This window comes from Passer domesticus, chromosome 2, assembly GCF_036417665.1.
Source record: "Passer domesticus isolate bPasDom1 chromosome 2, bPasDom1.hap1, whole genome shotgun sequence".
In the NCBI taxonomy this organism is placed as follows: domain Eukaryota; kingdom Metazoa; phylum Chordata; class Aves; order Passeriformes; family Passeridae; genus Passer; species Passer domesticus.
The window spans coordinates 16,289,961-16,312,591 of NC_087475.1; the positions used below are offsets into that span (position 1 = coordinate 16,289,961).

General features: G+C 39.5%; 1 protein-coding gene and 1 long non-coding RNA gene across 16 annotated transcripts in view; one reads left to right on the top strand and one right to left on the bottom strand.

The window, feature by feature from the left end:
* Positions 1 to 8,823: 8,823 nt before the first annotated feature.
* LOC135293412 (uncharacterized) lies at positions 8,824 to 21,293 on the bottom strand. 2 transcript variants are annotated; one of them, XR_010355538.1, is made up of 4 exons: positions 20,955 to 21,293; positions 19,583 to 19,692; positions 18,772 to 18,823; positions 8,824 to 16,046 (listed from the first exon to the last, which is right to left on the bottom strand). It is a non-coding gene; the product is annotated as an uncharacterized LOC135293412 (long non-coding RNA). The 2 variants fall into 2 exon arrangements; XR_010355539.1 differs by lacking the exon at positions 19,583 to 19,692.
* Positions 21,294 to 21,480: 187 nt separating this feature from the next.
* The window catches only part of ADGRG2 (adhesion G protein-coupled receptor G2), a 57,717-nt gene continuing 56,566 nt past the window's right edge, over positions 21,481 to 22,631 (top strand). For 3 of the 14 annotated variants that reach the window (XR_010355540.1, XM_064407555.1, XM_064407556.1), the window contains exon 1: positions 21,481 to 21,682. The gene's annotated coding sequence lies outside the window, so the exon portion shown is untranslated. Of the gene's footprint in view, positions 21,683 to 21,770; positions 21,792 to 22,052; positions 22,117 to 22,631 lie in introns of those variants that run through there. The other 11 variants (XM_064407558.1, XM_064407562.1, XM_064407550.1 and 8 more) reach the window with 7 other exon arrangements.

Sequence of the window (22,631 nt, forward strand, 5' to 3'; positions counted from 1 at the left end):
AGAATGTTATAAGTAAATATTTAGCCACTAGCTTATTATTTCCATTCATATCATGTAGAGCAAACAGACTGTGTACCAACTGCCACTTCCTTAATAAGGAAAAAAGCTACTAATGCCAATAAAAGGTGATTTTTATTACAGAATAGGTTGCATATTTTTCATGCTTTAGCTTCACTTATGATTTAAGGACTCTTCTACACTGCATAGTTTAGGCATTGCTTTTGTTTTCTGTACAGTTTGTATATTTTTGGAAGAGTATTGGAAAAAATCTGTGAAGGACTTGCCTTAAAAAAGAACTCAGGACTTTAGAACTACCTCCAAGTATATAAAAATAAGTGCCTGAAAAATGTTCTGAGCACTTTACCTTTGGATGTTTCCTGTTAAATGTTGTTTCCAGTATACAATCTGTGTGCTTTAAAATGTTACATGCTGTTATTATGAAAACAAAGAGGTCTACAATGATCTCACTGCATGATTTATAATTATAAATATAATCACAGATGCTTCATTTTCTGAAGGTCCTCCTGAGAATCAAAACACAAGAAGCTGACCTTAGCACCTGCACCCAACCACAGCCATGGAAATATGTGTCATTATATAATCAACATGAGCAAGCCTTTTAGTCAAAATTGGGAACACCCAAAGAGGCTGTGCACACTCAGATGGAAAGGCAAAGAGCATGAGTATTGGTGTGTTATAAAACACAAACAATGTAATTTTTACATAGAGTAAAATGCTGAAAATACTCTTTTAAGTAACTTCGGGTGTAACCTAAACTTCTTTTACAGTAGAATGTAACTGTAGATATATTCTGATTCACAGTATTCTGTTTTACAGAGTACCTGCTCTAATATGATCTAACATACAGCAACAAGACACTCAAGAATGCACTTAATTAATCAGTATTTAATAATCATCTTTCCTTTTTTCTCCTGCTTTAAAGCTCTCAGACATCTGGGCAGTCGACTGGAAAAAGTTTTTAGACATATGTGACTAATCATTAATCAACATTAATAGTGAAGAGCCAATAGGGAAATGAGATTCATTTTGGAAAAAAAAACCCAAGAAACTAAAAAAAACCCAAAAAAAAAAAAAAAAACCAAAAAAAAAAACCCAAAACCAACAACAACAACAAACCAAAACCAAGCTGAAATTTATTTCCTAAGGTCTTTGGCACAAGACAGCAAATATGGTGAACCAGTGAATTATTCACAAGCACCTTCCTACCTGTGTGAATTATTCACAGGTAGGAAGATTTTTTGGCCATAAATGTGGCCTCATAAGTCACATAAAAGCCCATGAGCTCATAAAGGAACCTCCCAGGTGGACCCGACAGTAAGAGCAGTGTGTTCAGCAGTCACCTCAATCCACTTGGCTTAGCTCAGTGGGAGTGTGAGCCCTCCCAGGTGGGGAAGGAGCTGCATGCTGGGCTGACCAGGAGTGCAGCTGACCTGTCTAAAATCTGCTGGACTAAGCATCGTCCCCAAGTTCAAGCATCAGCTGATGACCACCTACCTTCAGTTTAACTAGTGCTTAGTGAGAGATACTGCCTGGTGAATGAGAACAGTGCCAGGGAAACGTTTGAGCTGTAACTTTAGATAAGAAAGCATGAAAGGTAAGCAAAACTGGCAAAGCAAGACCAGAAAGATATAGGTTAAGGTCACAAGATAAGCCCAGTGATAGCACAAAGGCAGTTACTGGGTGGCCTGCCCAAGGTGAAAAGATTTCCCACCACCTTTCCAGAGAGAATTTTAAAATTAATCTGCCAGTACTAAGCTGGAATGGCATTTGGGTTTTCTTGGAACCAGACAGGTACTTAATTTCCCATATCCCCAACTCCATTACACTGTGTTAGCTTTTCATTTCCTTGTGTTGCTCTAAAAACATAGAGGTGATTAGTTTCTTGCAAATTGCTAGCTGAATGCATGTCTTAATGGAATAAAAGTATTGTAGACTTGGGATACTTTCAGCTGAATATTGGGTTTCTCACAATATTTCTTCCTGAAATGTCACATTTATGTATGTTCTTGAAGAAACACTAGAAGAATTTGTTTATACAACATTTTTGAGGGCCATCCTCTTCCATTTTTGGCCAATCAGGTAAAGAGAAAAAAATAAATCTCTAGAAAGGACCATTCCTCAGATCTTGGCACAAATTGTTTACTTTTGTACAGTTTTCTCAAAACTCAGTTTCTGATCCATTACGGATTTGAAACTCTTGGATAGTGTTGAGTTTGGGCTTTGACTTCTTTATTACAAGTAATTTTTCATTGCAGTAATCTACTGTTGCTGTCTACTTAGCCACGGGATATCTCATTGTTTATATGTTTATGCCAAGCTGATAACAATGCTATGTCACATAATAACTTAGCACAACAATTTAAAAGGTTTAAAAGCAAAAAAAAAATCTAGTTTTGGATTTCTTCAACCAAACAAATACCGTTGATGATTAGCACATTCTCATTTCTGCGGACTTTTTTTGCAGTTAATACAGACAAAAGTACACTGCGTTTCTCTCCTGAGGCTGTCAGGAGAGGTGGGATGAGGAGCACCCCAGGCTGTTTCCCATTCATCCAGCTGACCTGTGGCCGTGCTGTGGCTGATGGGGAGGGTCCCTTCCTTCCCTGTTGCCCTGGCTATGGTTTCCTACCATCATGCCGGTGTTGGCAGCAGCAATCATGCAGCACATGGTCAGCTGGCTTCAAGCCACTCCTGAGTGCCACTCTGCAGCCGAGTAGTGTTTTATGAGCCCACCTTCAGCTTTGTTCATGAGCTGGTCCATCTCTCCCTGTGGCTGGACGCTGGCTGGTGCATCTCTGTGACCCGTCCCGGAGCAGAAGCGAAGCCCAGACCCAGCGATGAGTGTGTGGGATTCTGGCCACGAGGCCACCAGGGAGGGCTCTGGCTGATGCTAAGTAGGTGTTGAAAAGGCCTCATTTGTTTTGGGGAGCGTGGGCTGCCACAGTTTCCAAGGTCTGGGACACCACACCCTCGGGCTGCTTTTGTGAAGGCAGCAGCTGCGCCCGCCAAGGAAAGCGGAATGAGATGCAGCTGCCTGCGTCCAGGGGCAAGCTCTGCTCTGCACTCCTCCATGCAGCCCAGAGACTGCTGCAGCTCCCCAGGCTTTGGAAAACATGTTCCGAGCTCAGATATGATACACTGACTCTGGGCCCTTATCAAATGTTGATTCACTTGGTATCACGGATACATGCTGAATAAATTGATTCATTTAGTCATTAAAAATACAGGAAATAGCAGCTTATTACAAATGCAATTCTCTTTTAGTCTTGTCATTTATCCTTTTTCATTATCTATAAACCTTAAAATCTTAGCCCATATGACAGAGATTTATAACTTATTAAAAGCATATTGAACATAACATACATTGAACATCTATAACATATTGAAAACAGGGCTCTTTTTAAGGCAATCAGCTTGGGGGACATAGAAACGACAGATTTAATTTTTTTTACTGTGTCCTGAAATATAGAACAGTCAAATTTGTTTTGTTTTTTTTTAATTAAAAAAAAATCTCCCCAGCTCTAAAAGTTTCTCTGCCAAATGTTACAGTATACTAAAAAAACACTTCAAAGGAAGGATTTATAATGGAAAGACTGATACACCAATGCTAAAAAATTCCAGGGGGTCTGCTCTTATACAACTTCTCTTTCTAAATGAAATGGTCTCATTTCATTTGACTATATATTTAATTTGACTATATATTTAATTTCCAAAGCTCTTGGTTAAAATACCCAGTTAAACAGAGCAGCTGAAGGCTCACTCTCCTAAAATCATTGAAGGGCCGGAGTTTCGCAGCTGTGTCTGTGACGTGGAAATTTTAATGGATTTAGAGAAACAAGAACTGAAGTTGACACATTCGAGTTGTAAATACGATTTGATAATTATAATGTCTGTGATCTCATGTAATAGTTTTTCCTTCATATTGCAACATTTCTGTATCAATATTTTTATATTGGCTCACAGCTTTTATTTACATATTCTGATGTAACCAGAAAATACTACAGCCTCTGAAAATATTTTCCTTTGGTAATTATGGGATGCTTTACTTTAACCTAATCAGATTGCAAACCCAATCTTTGCTTAGTTTCAGAAATGGAAAGTTCTTTTTATGAACTTTTTATTGTTCATAATCGATGCTGCTGGTAACTCATCAGGAAATATAAACTGCATTTTAGCAACTCCTATTTTATTTAGTAGAAAGTTGCAGCCCTTAGAATTCACACATTCTGTCATGATAGGATCTAGGTTAAATTTTATATATATATTTGAACTTCCAAATCAGACAATCACTTCCCCCAGTACTTCACCAATGTGATCATAATAAGCCATGAAACACTTCTCCTGCTTTTATGTTCTTGGGAACTTTTGCAGACATCAAGAAAGAGGCACTATCTGTAATATTTCCAAAAGGAATTATATGATCTTCTTATTTTACCTAAATGTCAATTACTCAAAATTATGCATTTTATTCCTAAATTATAGAAAGTAAAGATACAATTTAAAACTCCACTGTTTTAAATAAATAAAATAATCCACTGTTCCAAACCATCCCATCTGACACCCTCTGCAGCTGGAACTGCTGGTGGTGCTCAGAAGTACCACAAATCTTCTATGACGTTTTTCTTGCTCTTTTCATTAATGCAGAATTATGCCAAGGTGCATTTAAAGAAACATTTCAATACAATTAACATGCCTAAATATAATTTTAAATACTAATCAACTAAAATCAAACTAAAATTAAAATAATTGAGTGATTTTTTTTAAAAAAATAGTGAACTAAATAAAAATATTAAAAATATTACTCTAATTTTAAGATGATTGATTTATTAAACAATGTTTATATATAGTTAGGTAACTGCAACAATTATTTTGGAGAATTACATCTTATGAGAACCATAGGTGCATCCTTACAATCATTTACTTTTTATTGATTGAAGAGGTAAAAAAAAAGTTTGTTATTTTTTTTCTAAAGCTTTCTTTATAGTGCCACATCAAATAGAGGCCTTTAACAATATCTAATGGTTTCATCATTATTTATTGCCAACTTAAAATAATATCAAGGTAGCTCACGTGACTTATATCCCTCTCATGTGTATCTGATGAGCTGATGAAACTGAAATGCCCTTCTGTAGGCTGGATAATTTAACTCCTCTCAGTCCTAAAATCCTGAAAATCCTAAAACTAAGAAAAAAATTCAATTTTCAGAATTTCCAAAGTCATATTCCTACAACAGAATAGATTTTGGTATTCACATCTGGGTTTAGGTGTCTAAGCCTGTTTTTTTGTGTGTGAGGAGGTCAATGGTAAGAGTGAGCATTTGCCATTTCAAAGATCCACCTTTGTACTGATGCCCGAGATCAGGCACACAGAGCTGAAAAGTCAGATCAGTGTTCAGCAGAGTATGTTATTTGTGCCTGCAAGAATTGCCATGGAGCTCACCTCGCCTGTTCTATTTTAGAAGAATCTCTGGTCTACCAGGTGAAAATGCCAAAAGAACTTGACTTGTTCAAAATTCTCACAGTTCTTACACTGAAAACCAGTTCTGCTTCATCTGTGCATCAGGTTCACAGCCATTTTCCTTGATTAATAGGCACAAGTGATCACAGAAATACCTGGGACCTATTGCTGTTTAAAAAATGAATTCTGCTGAGGGATGGAGTGGAACTTTTCCTCTGTATAACACAACATCCCCAGTCTCCTAAAATCTCTATAAGTAATTCAAGATTGTGGGGTTTAATAAGGTTTTTGAATACAATCTCTAAGCAGGGAATATACATTACATCTGCAGTTAAGTCATTATTCTGTCACTTGAAAAATCTTGGACTATTGTCCAAGAAAAAATCAGATGACTTTAGATACTACTGTGAAATCATACAATTATTCAAAAAATGTTAGCAGTTATCTTGGCACCATTAGATATCACTAAGCCAAGAAGATGTCATAATTGCACTATACTGGAAATAAATGAACTGGTATTTTGTGCAGATCCCAGTTAATTTCACAATACCTTTGGAATAGTTACCAGTTATTGAAAAAAATATTTGTAAATTGCACTTCTTAAAAACTTTAATTTAGAAGAAAAGGAAATCATCAAAATATAATGATACCATTATTTAAGAAAAAAAAAAAGTCAAGTTTATAGTGACTGTAGATCTTCTGTGTAAGAATTCTGGGTATTCACATGGCCTTATGCTGAAGTTTGATATTAATTTTGTGAAACTTTGGCAACAGTTCCAGTCCCATGGTAAAACTTCCCTCATTAGGCACTCATTGGGCCACTGTGTCCAGGCCTGCCACCCTTGACCATGGTCCTAAACCATGTAGGTGAGATCTTGCTGCTTCTGGAACTTGGCATCTATCTGTGTGCTGACAACCTCATCTGGAAGTGTACCTCTTCTCAGAGGGACTGAGTGGCTTCCCAGGGCTGTGCTGCTGCCTAAACAGACAATAGAGGCACACAGAAAAAAACAGTAGGTTGCAGTAACTTCTCTCACAACATTCAGTACTTTGTGGACTACAAACATGGGAGTAAAGGGGAACTTTCTTCCTGAACCTCCTTATCTCTGGTAGCCTCCTTGCCTCTAATTTGCCCAAACCTGTTTTTCTTATCCCAGTGGCTCCTTGTCTTTAATCCTTTCTGCTTTTGATTTCTTGTGTACATACTGCATGGGCAGGGCTGTGCATGAGAAAATACATTACTAACGTTGCTCTTTACCTTCCCAGGTACATGTGATGATTCAGGTATTATAAAAATAGGCTTCACGGAAGTTTCCCAACAAGTCATGTCTCACTTTAGAGGGAAGCAAAATCCACACAGCATTACAATCTACCCAAATACAGTGGGAAGAGTTCTATGGGTACAGACCAGAATTATCAGGATTCAAGACATCACCACATACAATGAGCTCCTGGAAGCAGTTTCTATCTTGTAAAGGATGAGAAATGCACTGTGATACTGAAGAGAAGAGAAGAGAAGAGAAGAGAAGAGAAGAGAAGAGAAGAGAAGAGAAGAGAAGAGAAGAGAAGAGAAGAGAAGAGAAGAGAAGAGAAGAGAAGAGAAGAGAAGAGAAGAGAAGAGAAGAGAAAAAAGAAGCCCCTAACATGTATAGTCCAAATATGTGTGATTTGAAGTGATTTTACTGTGAAATAATGAAAACATTTTCAATAGATCCCTAAGAAACTGTTGTATCCCATGAACATTTTTCTTATGTCTGTGTCCACAAACTGAAAGACAGCCTCAGTTTATCATTAATCTTCCCATGCTTTTATCACAAATGAAACTGTAATATGGTAAGCATCTTCTTTTTAACTACCCATAGTCTAGACCACTGTGTACAAAATGTACTCTTGTTCTGTTTTTTGGATGTCCAGATATTAGTAAACTTCTTCTACTCAGGCATCAGGTCCTGGCCAACTTCTCCTCCCATGCAGATGACAAAGTTTCTCAGCACCCAATAGTGATTTACAGGGTTTGCATCTTGGGCACCATTTCTTTGGCATACAGATGAGAGTGGGAATTTTGTCACCTTTCAATGACTCATTCTTACAATAACTGTATGGTTTTATTTGCACACCTTCTGTGGTGGGATATCTTATGTCCTCTAAACTGAATGTCCATACAAAAAGTCTGTGTTCTAAATTTTGGGACATAAACACCAGGTCCTGAAAAAGACATAGTGCAGTTTCACCACCAAAAACAAAATGAAAACAAGTGCCACTGGCTTGTTGAGAATGTCTGTTTCTGTGACTGATCCTTCAACAAAATTTGAATATATAACAACAAACACCTAGCTGGCTGACATTTGGTATTAATTATTTGCTAGCTGCAACCACACAGCAGTATCTGGCATCACCCCTTTCACTAAATTTAGAACAGGAAATGATTGCATTAACCGACACAGCATCCCATGAGCACTGCAGGCTGAGACTGCCCCTGGAAGGAGTGACCCTGCTCACCCCCGTCCCTGCTGCTCCCCTCCCAGAGCCATCTCCACTCTTCATGCAGGAGTGTCCTGTGTGTCCCTCATGCCGTGGGCTGAGCACAAACCTGGGTTTGTGTGACCCTTGCAAACAACCCCAGCTGACTGAGTGGGCACACGAGCAGCTGTGCTGGTACAACACAGGACAAGATCTGAAAAGAGAAGGAACCACTGAGAAAAGTGAAGGATTTGGTGCTATGGTTTTTGCCTGTCTAAGGCACCACAGGAAACTGCAGCAGCAAATATTGGCTTCTGCTTCACACATGAAGCAACTGAGTTGCTTTATAATTGCCTTCTTTATTATGAGATTTTTCTATTTATTGCTGAGGAAGCTCAGGTATATTCGGCACTTTCACTGTTCTTTGTTATGGAGCAATAACATTAGTGCCATTCAAAATTAAATTTTGCATCTGCAAATCCTGTAGGTTTTGGTTAGCCTCTATTGAGAAAGGACTCTACAGCAAGTATAATCAGTCTGAATATCCATGATATTGCCCTTCTTAATGAATTTACCCCCAGAGACTTTCTATACGGTTCTTAATGGTGATGGCTTCTCATTGTTTACTTTCCCTGTAAAAGACATTGTGAGGGCCTTCACCCTTTAAAATAACCTATTGCTCCTGTGGAAGACCACAGTATCTAAGTTGGATATATGGAATAACTCATATTAATAAGCCTGGATAAATTTTCAGGCTTTGTGGTTAAACACATGCTTTATCTTTGAAAAACATTATTTTAAATGCTTATTACATTTATTGCTTATTACATTTTCCTAGCACATTTTATGACAGTTTATTCCATCCAGTTGAGATTCTCAATTATTTAATCCTCACAGCTATGTCTATTAATCCTCATTTATTCAGTCATCTGCCATTATCTCTGATTCTTATTCAAAGTGTTGTTGAAAGCAGCAGTATTAGCTCCCAGATCTCTATTTCATGATTGCTCAAATAATTTAACAATTGGGAGAATATTCAGGGGGACAGATCAGAGAGAGCTGCCAAACTTCTGACTCAATCTATGACAAATTTTGGCATAAGATAGTAGCAGATTTTTAATGAACAAAGAACAAATAAGTTTTTGGGTTTTTTTGGTAGGAAAACTCAGTTTATTCACTCAGAAATACACCTTATAAATGAAAAATAATTGTCTTGCACCCAAACACAGGGCTCAGACAGGAGCCCTCAGACAAATGATCCCTTTGTTACCCTTGTGAATTTTCTCTAAATCCTCCTTCCATGTAGCACATTGTCTGTGGAGTGAGAATCATCCTTTCCGTCTCTGCTCTGGTGATTTGACACTGGGACAAATTTCATGTCCTTTTCTCCTCCCAAACTGAAATAAATCCACAGCACCAAGACCTGTAGGTGCTACGTTGCCCACATCTCTTTATGTCTACATCCATTTATGTATGATACTTATCTTGGGCAGCTTCTCATTCAGCTTTTTGCTCTGTTGTGCCTCTGTTACAAGATCTTGTCTGAACCTGCCAGAACCAAAAAGAGATTTTCTCTCCTACACTTTGAATGATGCCAAGATACATTCATCTACCATTAGCAAGTCACTAGAAAGAAACCAGGTCATGATTATTTCTATCCCAGCTCCACCCATTTTGCTTGCAATTCAAACTGTTGTAATTCAATCTCCAACAAAATTTCTGAAAACCATGTGCGTCAAAGGGGTATTTATGCAACTCCAGGAAATGCTTCATCCTCTTCTCCAAACTGCAGTCAGTCAAAAAATGTGGGGCCTGACTAAGATGCAGAGCAGCTGAAGCTCAGATGGTAGTTGGTTATCAATGTGTATGCAAACAGCAAGGAAATATTTTTCATGTTTCAAGGATACAGTAAAATACACTGGGGTTATAAATTATAAGGAAATGTGAGTATCTTTCAGATTAAAATTGACCAGAGTGGTTCCTAATAATGTTAATAAAACCACTTACTGTGCCCGTGGTATAACCTGTGTTATGGACTGCAGAGAGCAGCCACGGCCCTTTCCTTGAGGAGAACACTGTTGGAAAATATCTAGAGCCTGCAAGAAACCAGCAGCTGTGAACAAGCTTTCACTCAGCCCTGTCTGACAGCAAATTCCAAACCTTTAGCTTGTTTTTCAGTGGAAGAGGATAAAGAGGGGTGAGCATTACATCTAGCCAAGTGTCATGCCAGATTTGCTTCAATATTTCAGAAGAATCAGGCCCTGATTTGCTCAACAAAGGGCTGAACATCACATACCTGTTTTACCTGAAAACAAAATGAACCATGAACTATTGAACATGAAATTCAATACTTTACTGAGATCCATAAGATAGGCTTTCATTTTAATTTTCCTGCTCTGGCCCTTAAGCTGTCTGTTAATAGTGTATCTGAAAGTATCATGCATGTAAGTATTTGGCATGGTAATCCAGTTTACACTGACAATGAAGTCAGTGAAGATATGAGAGTTCAGTGGAGCTCAGCCAGTGAAGTCTTGGATGTTTAGCCCATGCAGTGACAACAGGCAGATGAATTTGCTTTCTTCTTTCACCAGCTTAGTTAAAACTGCTGCAAGGACAGTGGATTTGTCCAAACAAACTGAATACCATTACTCAACAATCAGACACTCTCTTTTACTTATTTTAAATCATAGGGACTTAATAACTGAAAATAATTCAAAAGCAAATTATAAAGTACTTTTCATACCAAAGTAAATGTTTTCAGAAAAATTACTTGCTGAGAACAATCACTCAAGGGTACTTCTCAATTCAAGTTTGGTGAATACACTGTTGGCTACACATGTGATCAAACTAATTTTATTTTAACATTTCAGAAAATGTTGATGAATTTCTGCTTTCATGCTGCTAAATAATTAAAGGCATAATGGATTTTTAATCACATTGGTGATTATAATTTATTATTCACATGTGCACATGGTTAAAAGATAAGCGTAAATTTGTATAGCTATTAAATACTGTATATACTTCACACAAGGAGTGATGCATGTTTCATGGTTGCAACTCAGGATATATTTACATTTTTGCAAAAGCAAACTGAGAAGAGAATCAGGCATTAAAAACATATTCTTCAGACTGATAGAGACATTTTGCTATATTATCATATTTTCATATGTTAATTACATATTATGTACTATGTATTATACAAATACACACTATAAGTAGAGAGATACAAGTCAAGACCTACAAAACAAGTCAGAAAAGGAGTCCAGGCAGCAAGGGTCATCTTTCCCAGCAAATTACTTTTCCGTTGTTATGTTATTTGTATCTTCAGATAAGCACTTTCAAGCTTTTTGGTTTCCAGCTATCAACTGTGAAAATAAATTCCAATAATACAGGAAGTATTGAAGTCTCCTTTGGTCCCACCAGGAACATCACAATAGTTTGAAGACAGAACTGAAACATCTGCTACCAGGATTAGATAAGTTACCAGGGACTAACGAATCTACATTTCCTGTATTCTTACAACATTTTTATATTTCAATATAAATAAATATCTTTTAAGCCACAAGTATATCTTTAACAGAGCATTGGAAAATCAGTACACATAAAATAAATTTGAAGTGTCAGCATATTTAAAGTAAATGGAATTAGAGATAGCTGACTAAATTGAGAAATACATTTTTATCATTTTTGCAGCAAAATTTTTCTGACTTTGTGTAAAACAAAGGGATATTTTCTTAATACAAAATGCAACTACAGAAATCTTACATATTTTCTTGGCAAAATAATCAAGTTAGGATGTTCAAATCATGCTTTTTTAACTTAGGTAATTTGTGAAAATACTTCATTAGTCAGTGGTGGAACTTTATTACTATTCCAGCGTGCAACTGCCGCACGAACCATAAATAAATCAGTTGTCTCAGCAACATCTTGTGGCACTGGGAGACAGTCTGTACTCCAAAGTGTCAGTCTCCCACTAGAGGACTTCTGCAGCTCTGTGCTCATTCAAAGCTGTTCTCAAACTGGCACGACTAAACTCCACAGGGCTCAGAAAACTCTGCTTTACCACAGTCTGAAAAGCAGCACTGAACTTTAATGCAATGCCTTGTGTGTTGGTGGAGAGGTTTTATTGGTGAAGGGGGCTGGGGATGGCCCATGTGAGGAGCAGCCAGAGCTGTCCTGTGCCAGACCCCGACAGCTCCAGACAGCTCCAACCACCCCACCACAGGGCAAGGCTGAGCCCCACAGCCAGCGTGGTGGCCCCTCTGGGGAAAAGTGTGTAAGAAAGGGCAAAATGCCACACAGCAAGGTGAGGAATGAGGAAAACCAGTGAGGAAAACAGCTCTGCAGACAGCAAAGGACTGTGAAAAAGGAGGAGAGGAGGTGCTCAGGAGCTGAAGATGAGATTGCCCTGCAGCCCCTGGTGAAGATCATGGTGAGGCAGCGTGTCCCTGCAGCCCATGGAGAATGTCATGGTGGAGCAGAGATCCACTGCTGCCTGTGGAGGCAGGAATATCCATGGCAGTCTGTGGGAAGCCCACACTGGAGTGGGTTCTGATGGGAACTGCATCCCTTGGTGGACCCATGTAGGAGCTGGTTTATCCTGAAGGGCTGTAGCCCAAGCAGAGGACCCACACTGGAGCAGGGAAAAGTGTGAGGAGGATGCAGCAGCAAAGAACTGCCCTGAGCTGCCCATAAGCCCCAAGCCCCATTCCCAGCACCACTTGGGAGGAAAATGGAGAGGAGTCAGGAATGAAGAAGTGAATTTGAGCCTGGGAAAAACAGGAGGTGGGAGGAAGATATTTCAGTTTTTTCCTTTGTTTCTCACCATCCAACTCAATGTTACTTGGCAATAAACGGAATTTTCCCAACTCGAGTCTTTTGCCTGTAATGGTAATTGGTAACTGATGTCTTTGCCTTTATCTTGACCATGAGCTTTTCCATGGTATTTTCTCCTCCTCTCCTGCTGTGGAGGGGGAATGAGACAGCAGCTGGGTGGATGCCTGGCAGCTGGAGGAAGCCAACCCATCATGTCCTCTAGGATAGTTTCTGTTCCATTTTATAAGCAACAATAGCTGTTTTCTTTTACAATATACTGCCACTTCTTAAATGGTTTTAGTTCAGCTCAGACAATGTCCTCATTCCACAGTGCTGCAAAATATGGAACTTGAGAACTCTGCAGATGGGACAGAGAAACACATGCCAGATGTTCTCTGTGACTTCTGCTTTATCTTGTCCTTAGTGACTTTAATCATTCTTACATTTCCTGTGCGTCATACAGTCTCTGGAACCAAGAGATCCCAGAAATTATGTCATAGATGTCATACATTTGCAATCAATTTGTTCAGCTTAAAATATTTTAATACCATGAAAAACAAATCTTGAAGACAAGCCTTTGAAGATATCATAAAGCTGAGTTAATATTTTAAAGAATCTATCATTAATTTGTCTAATTATTTTGAAATTAAAATATTTCCATAAGTTAATATTTTAATGTACTAAATCATTGAATAAAATCAGAAAGGTACATACAAGCAAACAAAGAAACCACAGCTAATAACTGGCTAAGCAAAAATTTAGAAAATAAAAAAGATGTAAGGTACCCAAGACTGCATTGCCCAAAGACTGAAAATACAATTTTCCTGAAGTCATCAGAAGGCACAAGGTTAGCTCTTATAGTACCTGTGGAAAACTGCTAAGACCAGACCTCATGAAATGTCATATGTAGTCCCCAAAGATCAAATATGAATCTCAGTGTGCAATGGATTTAAAACTAATTGGGAATGTAAGGCTAAACACAACTACTGAGAAAAAAATAGATCCTACTCTATGAATACTGACATCCGTGTTCTTGCATATTTTTTCATTATACTATCATTTCATTCCACAATATTCTTGGAGAACTGAGGACTGTTGTCAGATCCATCCTGGTCTGCTTCAAGCAAATTTCCTTATGCCAAGATCAGCAGAACTGCATCTTACTGAAGCAAGTTCCAGCTGTCAGCTGACATGATGATCTCAGCTGGTCATTGACTTTGTTTGGCAGTATAATTTCCAGACATGTAACATAGTTGTCTTTTGTCCCTTTTATTTGTCTATTTGCTTTTGTGGCCATGGCCATGATTATTTTCTGACCCAAAAACACAGTATAATCAGAAGCATCTCAACTCCATTTCCATTTGAATAGACCTTTCTGACATAAGAGTATTAAATAAAACTCCTCTTAAGACCTTAGTGATTCTTTGGCAAAGAGATAAATAAAAATTGGAATTAAGAATTCTCTGCCCATTACTTTGCTGGAGGTAGAAGGGACCACCACAGGGCCTTTACTGAAAGGCAGAACAAATTTCTGTCAACATTAATAATGCACATTTTGTGTCTTTGCAAAAATTAACTTATAATCAGTTCAGTGACCAAAGGATAACATAATTAAGAGAAAATAATTTATCACGTAGAAAAGATCCTAAAAATAAAGTCATGGTCTTTCCAAAAGACAGGACTAGATCCAATTCAACATCCAAAAGACAAATACAAAGAATATATTTCATCTATGCTCATAAGATTTCCACAGGACCTATTAATCACTCAAATAATACCTAGGTCCTCAAAACAAACATTGTGTAGACTTTCTTCAAACCTTTTGAACAGGAATAAGCTATACTTGAAATACAGATACTATTACTTGGGATTTGTTTCCACTGAATAATGTAAACATTCAGAACCTTGATAAATTTTAATTTAATATTGGAGGTAATATATTTTAGAAAATTATGTTAAATCCAAACTTGTAGCAGAGCCAGCCTAAGTCTGAAGGTGACAAAAGATAATTTGCAAGAAAAAAAACACCAAGGAAACAACTGCCCTCCCCCAAAATAAACCTCCCAGACAAGTTTAGGGACTACAGAAAGGTAACCCTGGCAAAACAAGGTTACCCAATGACACAAAATGTAATACTTCTATTATAAAAACATGTTTTTGCAATTGAGTAATTCCAGTTGGAAAATCTGTTTTTTAAAAAATAAAAACCAGTTTTGTGAAAGACTTACAACTTATAAAAATACATTCCAAACTATTTGATGAGACAGGCATAGAAGAGTAAAAGAAACATTTTTCTGGGACTTGAGGCTTTATGCTCTTCTTTTTTAATCTCAATTATATTTTGTTTAACATTTGATATTGAAAATTATATTACCTAGGTAGAGGTGGGTTTTCTTCACAGAGCATTCAGCATGCCACTCAAATCAGAACTAATGGCAGTGCTGAGGTATATGGGGTTTATTTAGACAAAGATTTCTGACACCAACATGTTAGCATCACCGTTAACATTCTAAAAGACTAAAAAAAAGAATCTTAATATCAAACAACAGATATATACAGAAAAAAGGTTGAATATGGTCTCTCTTCTATAGATAAACAATCTAATTGCTGTCCACCACTTTATTGTCCCTTTCCATCAGACATACCATGAGTGTTTCCAATGCATCCCAGGTGAAGATAAGCCATGTGCTATGTGGTGGCTCTTACCATGTAGAGTATCTGCCTCCAACCCCATGTAAGGCTTGTTGGAACAGAGTCAGCCTGCAGTAGGTTGTCTAGCTGCACATAGCCTGTCCCAGAAGCTGTCACTTCATAGTACTTGAAATTCCAGGCTTCAACTCAGAAATCATTTATTGCAAAGTCTACATACCCTGAAGTGTTTGGAAAATTAGATGTTTCCTTTGTTTAATCCTCTGCAGAATCCCAGTATTAACAGTCAGGTTTGTGACTTCCATGTCTATATACTCCTGAATCTCAGGCAGAGCAAGGGAGGAAGGTGTCTTCTGAAAAAAGCTTTTCAAGCTCTGTTTTTCCTCCCAACAATTTTGGTATGATTAAAAAGAAACTTTGTTAAATGGATTTATGCTGGTGTGAAATCAAAGGCAGGGTGGATCAGCTGACCTTTTAAGAATGACTTTCCTCTCTTCCAAACTAGCAAAAGATTGAAAAATGGACAAGGTTGAAAAGGAAGTTGAAACTTCAGCAGAAAGGTCTTTGAGAAGTACTGAAACAGTTTCCAAAGTTCTCCCCACACTCCATGATTCTGTCACTCACAAAGTGGGCAGAGATCAACACTGCAAAACAAGGAATTAAACAGTAGAGTTAAACTGGAGAAGGAAATCTTCTCTCCTTTGATACACCAAAAGCAGATTGCCTTCCTCAAAACACCATGTTGTCTTACATTTTAGTCTGCCTTTACACCATCAGTCTCTTATTTTGCAGCTGAGATATACATACTTTGTTTAAAAGATACAGCAAAGCCAAGAACAGAGTTAAGACAGGACAACTATGAACACAAATTTTCCTCTCAGGAAGAGAAGAAAAAAAAGTGTTTTCAGGGGTGAAAGGACTTGGCATGAAAGCTAAAATCCCTTCCCTAGTACGTGAAAGATGCACACTGCAGACCGTACACTGGAAAAGTGTTCCATGATAAAAAAGATCCTTCTCTGTTGCTTTACCAGTTACAGAGATGTGGGAATCAACAGGGGTATAGTAACCTCCTTGACTTTATTTTAATAGTTCATGCTATGATAAAAGTCTTACTACATAAGAGCATTTAGTGTGGAACCATTAGAGTCAGTGTCAATTTTCAGAAGTTAACAGAGCTTTTTTTTGTAAAATAAGTTTTAAAAAAAGAAAAGCAAAAATGTGAAATGTTCCCAGAATTGGAATTTGCCTGCCAAGATCCACATAGACTTACTTTTTATGGACAAGTTACAACTCCTTTAAAATGTTTATTTAATGGAAATATAAATGTCAGTACAATTTAAAGAGAGTGAGTGCCATAAATAGAGAATTGAAAGGTTTAATTGTCCTTTCCAGGTGTTCTCTTCAGAATTGCTTTCCTTGGCAACCCTTCCTTGTAGTTTCCCATAATGTTGATTAGCACCTTGGTCTGGGCTTTTGGGTATGTGAGCCTTTCATCACCCTCAAGTTTTTTATAAGTTGAGGATCATGTCCTTTGGTTGGCCAAAAGTGTATTTTATTCTACGGGAAAGCAGAGTGTTAGCAGAAATTACTCTCACAGTGTGATAGACCAGCTGAGGCTGGAGGGGGCCTCTAGAGATAGTCCAGTCCAAATTCTTGCTCAGAGCAGGGGCTGCTGTAGCAGTTGCCAAGGATCATATCTGGACTTCTGAACATCTCCAAAGGTAGAGACTCCACAAGCTCTCTGGGCAACCTGCTTCAGTGTTCAACAACTCTCACCATAAAATATCCTTTTCTTATGTTTAAATGACATTTCTTGCATTTCAGTTTGTGCTCTGTTAACCTTTTAGTCCAGTAGGTAATAATTCCTCTCAATTCCACAGAATGGAGTGTTGCATGAGCACATTTGCAGAGGGAGAAATATTGAAGAACACAATGCTCATCCTGCTGCTACATATAATCATTCACTTGTCACGTAAGGTACATGCAAGGAATTTTGTTAAAGAAAACAGTATCAAAGATCTCTCTTCTTTTTTGGTCTCAATACCTAACAAACTGCCTCCACCTTCACCTCATTTTGGAACATAAATGCAACAGGGACACTTAGCTGGAATACAGTCTGACAGGACATGGCTGCAACATGGAATTCAGCAGTGCCAAATAACATGGTGAATATAAATATCACCTGCCATCAGTAATGACACAAGCAGTGAAATGCATATTTCATTGGTGAGACAAGGCTTTTAGAGGTTAATCACAGAGACACAGTTGTTTTTATTATTACTCTTTTAAAACACTTCCTGGACCTTCAGTAAGGAAGATACTACATATTTCTTTTTTTATGAATAAACTACTAGTCAAGAGAAAAATCTTACCCTGGGTTTTGTACTCAGTATTTGACAACATAGGTAAAATCACAGCTGGATAGACTAAACCTCCTTATTTAATGATTACATATCTAAAAGATTTCTTTCATATATTGGCTCAGTTAACATTCAGCAAACACTACACTCATGGTACCCACACCTATGTGCTACTTTCTGACAAAAGAACATTAACAAGTGGTTATTCTGTTGGAATGTTAGATAGGTGTATCTACTCCAAGGACTCTTTTGTGAGATACAGATTTATTGGTCAGGCACAAATTTTTATGAGAGGCAGCTGCTTTTCACAAATCAAGCTCTCAACTTTGTGCCTAATATGTGCAGTTTTAAGATTAGGTTTTAGATCCTCCTCCCTTGATACATTTAAATCCTTTCAGCATCACAGCTAGCCCATATAATTTCCTTATCCTAAAATCTGTCACTCATTGTTTATGTCTTTGTAATGCTGAAATCAGAAAATACACCAAAGGACTCATAGATAATTTTATTTAATCTCCAGTGCTACCATCAGTTAAAACAAAAATCCTAACATATTTTTACCTAAAGAGCTGCAATTTACATGATTGATGACTAGTGCATGACATTATAGAACAGGAGTGATTTTCAGGAAGGACTATATTAATACATGAAACAGAGAAGTGTAACCATTTCAACTGCTTCTTGTACCTTCAAGAAGCAGTTTCTGAAGTTCACAGAAATGTATCACATGGTAGAGAAGAAGACAGAACCCCACAAATCCAAGAGCCACAGAAATTATCTCTTTTGCTTTCTTTTTTAGACCAATTAGATTTGACATGAAAGGTATCATATTAATGCCATTCATTGAAATAGTCAGTCCCCTAAATTTATGCTCCCTGGGGTTGACCATATATTCATCACAGGGCAAAGCAGCCTCCCAGTCCCACTAAGAAGAAGTGAAGTTCTCTCAAGCATCTTTGTGTAACAACAGCTTCAAACCTTCACAGCATAAATGAAAAGGGAAACATACCTTACCACTACCTCCACTCTCCTTTTTCTCTTGTCAGTTACACGTTTCTTTCCTACAAAGACATAAATTATATAATTAGAACAAATTCCACTTGGATACGTAAATTCTAAACATGAAGTTAATACTGCAACATGTCGGGGTAATGTCTTATCTCCCTAGGAAACATGTATACATACACAAACATAAATAAAGAGTTTAAAGTAGTAGTAGTAGTAGTAGTAATAGTAGTAGTAGTAGTAGTAGTAGTAGTAGTAACAATAATAATAATAATACCAATAATAATAACAATACCCAAACCATTTAGAAAGAATAATGTGAAATTCTGTTTAAGATGAAATTAATGGGAATTTAGTGACTGACTTTGTTGGAGTTGTTTGCAGGGTTTCTACATTCAATCTTGTTGAACACAGGTTAAAATAAAAAGCTTCAGTTGTTAAATCCTTGAAATCCAGTACTTTCCCACTAGGAGAATGCATGGCCAAACTGGATATCAACACCAGTTTATGGTGTCTGTGCTCCCATTTTCTGGAGAGTCTTCTAGATCCAGAAAAAAAATATTTTATTTAAGATGTTTTCATATGATCATTTTGTTTGGGGAGGGAAGATTAGACTCCTTCTCTTCAAGGAAGTATAATTTCCTTAAACGTGCATTTATCACCTGCTGTTCCTACTAAACCAGTGTTCAGTATTGCACAAGCACAATAAAGGAGGCATTGAGCAATCTGAATTAACGTAACCTTTTTTTTTTTTTTTTTGGTGTTTTCTCAAAAACATGAAACAAAACTAGTGGGATTGAAAAGTTCTTTGTTACTCAATTATCCATGCTTGCTCCTCAGACCTGCTCAAGTGTGTGATTTCTTGGTAAGTACATAGGAGTTTGGCTTCCATGCAAAACCGCCCAGATCCAGTGTAATCCTAGAACTGTATAGATGGCATAGATGGCAGCTAAGCAGAGCAATACAAATACACTGGTATTAAGTATTAAGTAATTAATTAGAGATTAATAAGACTTAATTTTTAGGTCATTACAAATCAATTTGTTTTAGTTTCTCTATGTATTGCTGGACACCACCCAGCTGTATGCAATACACAGTTTAAATAAACAAAAATATAAATTCAGTGTTTATCTTTTGTAAATTGCACAGCAATTTCTCCTAGTAAATTAACTTGGTCTGAGTGGAAAGAGCATAAGTATTTTGAAGTAAATTCCCTGCCTGTAATTACATTTCAGTGACTGAAAATTCAGCAACTGGCTGATTTTTACCCAAAAATCATTCATCAGAGGTGCTGGATAGACAGACTTCCATTTATCTGTACACCAGTAACTATTCACACAACAGAGAACACAGAAAGCTTCCTAACCCTGCACTACCAATGGGTAAGGTGTCCAGGAGTAAATTGAACTTCAATCTTCAGCCTTGTTGAACCTTTCAGTCTTTCTGAGGAGACATCACTAAGCCACGTTGGTACAGAGCACTGTCTGTGGACATGTCAAAGGAGCACTTAGATAGAGCCACTAGACAAGTCTTCTCATAGACAAATGAGAAGATATTCTTATGCATTGCACCCTTAGCACTAACTTTAGGACAATTTTTATTTTCTTCCTCATTGACCACAGACATCCAGATCAGAAGTGAAGTAGTTGTAATTCTCCCAGGTGATTTAAGCTAAGAAGAGAACAGAATCTGTGGTCCTTAAACCTTTGAGGAAGTGAAAGATGTTCCACTAAACAAGACAGAGAAAGACAAACGCCTCCTGTGTTTTTCCTATGTGAGGAACTGCAAAAGCACTGGCCTTGTGTCTGACTAGATGCCAGCTCCAAAGCATCCAAAAGCACCATGGATCTAAGCAGAAAGAAACAAGCCTCTTCATCTACCCCCATTTCTTCTCTGCAAGTTATTTCTCTACAAAACTACGCTCATCATGCAGACTCACTGCATCCTCAGGAAGACCTGCTGTCTGTGGAGTTCCTAGAATTTGTCCCTGTCTTATCTTTTCAGTAACACTGAGAAGCATTGTCACCTAAAGCTCCAGCCTTTTCCTCTGGATGTGCTTTTCCCAGCTATGCCCTGGAATCAGGCTTTTTTTCTTTTTTCAGCAGTGCCTAGGTACCAAACCTCCAGCCTACATGCAAGAAGCAGTTACTAAGCATTTGGTATAAAATGAGTCATTGAAAATCCTGCCTTTTCAGAACATGCTTCTTTCCAAGCACTTGAAAAGTGGAAGAGGAGCGCCACAGCTTCAGCTTTCTGGCGTCGTGATAGCGAAGCTCATTTACACCACCAATAACCTGAACGGACTGAACAAATGAATCTCATTGAAGTTCAATGAAGGCTGCTAAATGTGCAAAATTTACGGTAACAGTAGGGCTTAATGCAGTTACGTCTATTTTAAAGGTGAGGTAAACTTTACAAGAGAGAAAGCCGGTTTAACCCTGAACACGATGCCCACCAAGGAACGTGGGACAGTTTATTCGCAGTGGTAGCTCCTGCCCCCGAGCTGGCTGCGCGCAGCCACCCAGTGTCCCCAGCCCCGTCCCAGCGCAGCCGGCGCTCATAGCCGGGCCGGGCTCGGCCCCGGGACCGCGCCCGCACCCGCGGGGCCGCCGGGCGGGAGGGGCCGGGGCCGCCGAGCCCGCCTCGCCGAGGGGCGGCGGGGGCCGCTCCCGGGCGGCTCCGCCGGCCGCCGCCGCGCCGCTGCCCTCGGCTTTTCGCAGCACCTCCCTCGCCTGCCTCCGCCCCCCGTCCAGTGGCTGTCCCAGCTGCCGGGGCCGCCGGCGCGCCTGCTGCGCCCAGTGCTGAGCGAGCGGCGCGGCGGGGCGGGCGGGACGGGACGGCACGGCACGGCACGGCACAGCACGGACGGGACGGACGGGACAGCACGGACGGGACGGGCGGCCGCCCGGCGCCAGGTGAGGGCTCGCGGCAGCAGAGGCGGCCGGGGGCGGCGGGCTCCCGAGGGCGGGAGGGACGGGCACCGCGGCAGCCGCGGGAATGGGAGTCGCCCTGAGCCGGGTGGAGGTGAGCGGCTCCCTTGGGATGGGCTTTCCCGCCGACTCTTCCCGGGGGGACGAGCGAGGTTAGGGCGGGGAGCTCCCGCGGGGGCGGAGGAGCGCAGGTCGGGGAGCTCCGACCTCCGCGGCGCGTCCCGCGGCTCCCGCTTAGTCACGGATCCTGCCCCGGCGTGGCACTGCGGGTCTCGCCCGGCCCGGCGCTGAGGCGGAGGCCCCGCGGGCGGGCCCGGCCCGTTGGGACTCGCGCCGGGCCGGTGCGGGGCGAGGCCGCCGTGAGGGGCCGCGGGCAGCGCGGCCGGGCTTCGTCCTGAGGGCGCCGCGCTGCTCACCAGGTACAGCTCTCGGTGCTGCTGGTGGGAAGCTCTCCTTCAGCTTTCCAGCGTTAATCCAAGTGCTTAATCGGTCAACGGCGAGAAACATTTAGTAACGTGTTGAAATTTGCCTAAAAAGTGACTGATTCTTGTAGGGGAGTTGATGGGGTTTGGATGAGGTTTAAATGAAGAGACAGGGTACTGTCCCGTTAGGACAGAATTGCTAGACCGGGTCGGGGTTTGCTCTCACACCCGTTTTCTGTGGGAACGGGTGCAGAGAATATATTCAGCTTGAAAGTTTTGCCTGCTTCTTTTGCCTACATTCTGCCAGAAAACCTGCATCGCTGAAAGTGATGCCCTCAGAGTCACCTTTTGTGCACAATGATTATTCAGAGCGGGGGCGTTGTCTGAGATTTTTTTTTTGTCATCTTCACTGGCTAAGTGTCCTGGAAGCATCCTTTCTTGACTGAATTTATTTTTGTTTATTTTGGAAATACATAGGTTTCACCATTCATGGATAGTATTTGTAACAGTAC